The following is a 4,466-nucleotide window of genomic DNA, read 5'->3' on the forward strand; positions in this document are numbered from 1 at the left end:
GGAAGCTCCCCTAATGACCGCTTCGGTAAACAATTCTAAGGGTTAATAGGGCAAACCTAACCTACCGCACAGTCATAGTCTATGACTCCTCAAGCGTGAGCAGGGAAAATCCTGGAAAGGAAATATCCAGTAATAGATGGAAAATTATGCTTCCTATTGTATGCAGAAGTATAATGTGAATAACTTATTACCCAGGGGTATGACCATGCAGTGAAATAAGTTTTTACTAAAGGGAACATATAAAAAGACAGCATTCGATGAAGTGTGAATAAAGTGTATTGACTCATCTTTAAAACAGGGCTTTAAAGTTACAAACTTGTAATTTTACAGGTCTTGTAATCAAAAATATTGTTTCCGACATACATCCACCCCCCCACAGAATCTTCAAGTTTCTAATCATTAATTAGACGGGGAGCAGTAACGAGTTCTGATGCTGCCTATAAATATAACAATTAGTTCTCTCTGAACTACAACCAAAAATAATTAAATTATGTACCGTAGTGTTTACATATTTTTTTAAAATAATCGTAATTGTGTCAGGTTTTCTTTTAGCTTCTTTTAACTTCGAATACATTGACGTTTAAGTTGCAAGCCCGCAAACCAAGCAAGCCTCGACAATTGCAACCTTAACACAACTGCAGCATCTCTCTACAAAAGTATAAACTAACATAACATTGCGCACATTTTGCTGACTTGACTCAACTTCCTGCAGGATATGATGTGCTGATTGTAGCCCCCTAGCTTCGCTTCCGTGAGGTGAGGTAACAAGCAAGTGAGGAACAAAATAGTTCCTCTTACTCGGCTGTTTTGCGAGCGACATTCTGCTGATCTTGAGGTTTTGTGGTCCTGGGAAATCAAAGTATCTTTAGATGTGTGTAGGTACATTTTGGATTGTTGTTCTGAACAGCTTCGAGCATAAGTATGTGCCCGGTAGATGGCAATGTTCATGAACTTGATTAGAGGTACATAAGGGAGAACGGGATACTTGAGGGAACTTCTGAAAAAGATGAGAACACACTGCTTCTATTCCATTATATATAATGAGTCTGTGGTCGTGGGTGCGGAAGAAAGAAGGTAAAGGCGTCTTTATGATAGCATCGTGGGATGATATAGAGATAGCACCTTATCTAAGTATGTATGGGTTAATTCCATAGACTTGGCTAACTTGTCACGTTCTCAATATATTAGCACACTGACTGTACCCACAATGAACATAGGTAAGATATAAATGCAAGTCAGGTATCCAGCACGGCCCATTATATGCAAAAGATTTAACTTTCATTCAGGTGCTGCCATCTAGCAAGCTTAGCTAGAACTTCTTGGGCCGACCTATTGCTGCGTAATAGTACATGTGCGCCCACAGATGGCGCTGCGATCACGTAAACAAACACGTAGTATATAAATAAACAAAAAGTTTTATCATACTCGTGTGAACCGACTTAGATCTTTGTCTGAGTAACTAATAAGCTTAATTGAATCCCCGGCGTAATTAAAAGCAGAATTTATTAAAGAACGAACTAAAAATATGACTGTTGTGGCTACTTATTTACGTTTTCATGAAAATAGTGGTGAAACTGCTATTTTAATTGAGTTTGAGTGTTTTGCATAGTGACGTTTGCACGTATTACTGATGTTTCCCTCATATGGTGAAACAAGAGTATGTACTGTTTTCTTATAGACTCTATCTACATTTACTATTATTTTACATATTCGTAAATTCTGCTTGTCGGAAATTGTTAGTAGCTAGACGAAGTCCTTTTACTAACATAAATAGAATAAAATTAAGGGATCTACTTTCTCTATGGGGTGATTAAATTTAAATGAAATAGTCAAAATACTCAACAAATAAAAGAAAAATTGTTTGCAAAAAAATCTGCAAAACATAATAATTTAGCAAAAGTTCGTAGTTTCGTAGTAATTCGTAGCACATAGTTCTCCGATTACTACGATTTTTACTGATAAAGAATTTCGTAGGAAACTTTGTACCTATGTATGTAACTCAGATCGAAGATTGATCTGAGGTATGTAATAGTTTTTTATTGTGTTTGAAACTTAGGATCAATCAAACAAAAAAATATGATTGCCTGTATCTGTCGCATATGGAAGTTGTAACATCGTCCGATCAAACTTAGTCACTCGTAGAATAGAATCTTGCGCAGTTTCGAATGGTCACTAATAAGAGAGTATGTATGAAAGTCCCAAAGACAGCTCACTGCAAAAAAAAAAACAGCGACATTGTTTGTATTCCCGTGTTGTTGTAGTATTGCCTTTTACGCCAAAACTACAGAATTGCTTTAAATAAAATTCGGTGCACAGATAGTTTAGAGCTTGACATAAAGGATAAGGCTACTTACTCTTTATAAGGGTGGAATAAGCAGTTCCCTCGGGATGCAGGTGAATGAGGTGGCACTAGGGGGAATAGTACGTTTTTTTATGAATTTGTATGCCTTTGAAAATTAATCATCAATTTATCACTTCTAATAATAGTAATTAATTTGATCCGTACACTGCGAATGGTGGGCGTCTGTTGCAGAAATATATGGACAAGATGCGTTGGAGTAATTGTTTGCCTACTTGGTATTGGTAGGCGTAAGTACCGACTTCGTGAAGTTGGGTAGTCACCATAATTTATAATATTAGATAGTAATAATTTATAGTGAAAGGTCATGAAGTCTATGTATAGATTTATAGACTTTTTAAATTGAATTATAGAATGTTTCGATGAAACAATAGAGAAAAACGTTTAAATAATACCGTTTTGGGAATCGAACTCACTACGGTCGCGAAAACTCTGCTACTAAACCGCCGGACGTTTGGGAAACGGTTGACTGAGCAGAAAAACAAGGGCGTTATTCCAAGTTCATTTTAAGTAGAGGTAAATAAAGAAATCGCTCATTTTCGCTGGTAGATAGCAAGTAAATATTAAGTTATCTGTGTCCATACTGAAATCTGACTTCTACTAAATAGAATAAAACATATGTTTCTATTGAACCTGGTTATGTTACTCCGTACCCACTTACCGTCGCACCGTGACTTATTATTGTACCTCCTTTTTGAAGTCGGTAAAAACCAGATTCTCGAATCTCATGAATTGTAGAGTAAAAAAAAGTGAGTTTTAATAGACAGGATGTTCACTTTAAAATCTCGTTCAGTTTTTCAGAGTTCAGTCTCGCTTGTAATTTTATTTTTCATCACTGAAAAAATGCGATAGGTAAACGTGGCAAATGTAAGCGGATTTTGAACTGCCGAGTAATGTTTTAAAGAGGTGGTGGTTGCCAATTGACCTCATTATTATCTCGCGATGGCCTCGCATCTACGGGATGAAAGGGCGTGGTCTGCCCTTGTCGCTTCCATACGACACACTGCTTTATAACGATCAAGAAATAAAACTAGGAAATTACTGGTATACAAATTCAAAGAAATAGGTAGGTATGGTGTCGCGGCTAATGAATGAGGCGAAAAGAAAAATGCAACACAATATTAAATAGTGTTAATTACACATATACTTATGACGTCATGAATAGATGACAGTTATTTATTTATGTTTCATAATAGACGCTAAATACTTACCTGAATAGTTTCCAAGCCAAGTAACAATTGAAATAAATTGCATTTTCTTTAATCAAGTTATCGGGTGTACCTACCTACGTACCTCTTCTCTTTTACCTATCTGTCATTCATTGAAACCAATCAGCTGTTCAGTATGTATTTTTACATAAACTGTTAGAGATACAAACTATCAGCATATGTTTTTGATAAGAAGTGTTTACAAACTGATAAGGAAGTAAAGCAGGAATTACGTGCTATTGTCCAACTCAACATCTACCCAAAAACAAGGAAAACCCAACGCTACGGCTGAGCCAAGAGATTGTTCCAATAAAACGATTGTGAACACTCATCTTGTTCTTAAAGGTTACAAGTACCTACTCGCTATACATATGTAAGTACCTACACCCGATAGCTGATGCCCATATGTATGTAAACACACATGCATACGTGTCAACAGCCACTCTTGCCATTGTCTTTGTTGAAATTTAATGTATGAAACCTATCGTAAACTAAATCATTCAGCAATAACTTGACCACCTGTGTTTTAGCTCGTTGTCCGCTACGAAAGTCGCCGTGAACCACAGGGGGACCGGCACACCTTGAAGTGAAAACAAAATCTTGCCGATAACACGCCAACAGTGGCTTCGGTGCTTACCCTTTGTTTTTATGTCAATTAGTACATTACGAGCACGCATAATGTAATTAGATTCTTCGACCGCTATGGAAGGTGTTGTATAGGTATAGGATGAAGCATAGCGAGGTCGGAGCGGCTAGTCGGTCGCGAGGGTCACGCAGAGGTGACAGGCGAGTGCGTGCGTGCGAGATATGGGGAGGCGTCAGGCGGCTCCGCTGATGTCAGTGCGGCGGCTCTCCCGACGGCGCGGCCGGACGGCGGGCGCACAGAATGCAGCGGAGCG

Source organism: Helicoverpa armigera, chromosome 6 (assembly GCF_030705265.1).
Source record: "Helicoverpa armigera isolate CAAS_96S chromosome 6, ASM3070526v1, whole genome shotgun sequence".
NCBI classification, from domain to species: domain Eukaryota; kingdom Metazoa; phylum Arthropoda; class Insecta; order Lepidoptera; family Noctuidae; genus Helicoverpa; species Helicoverpa armigera.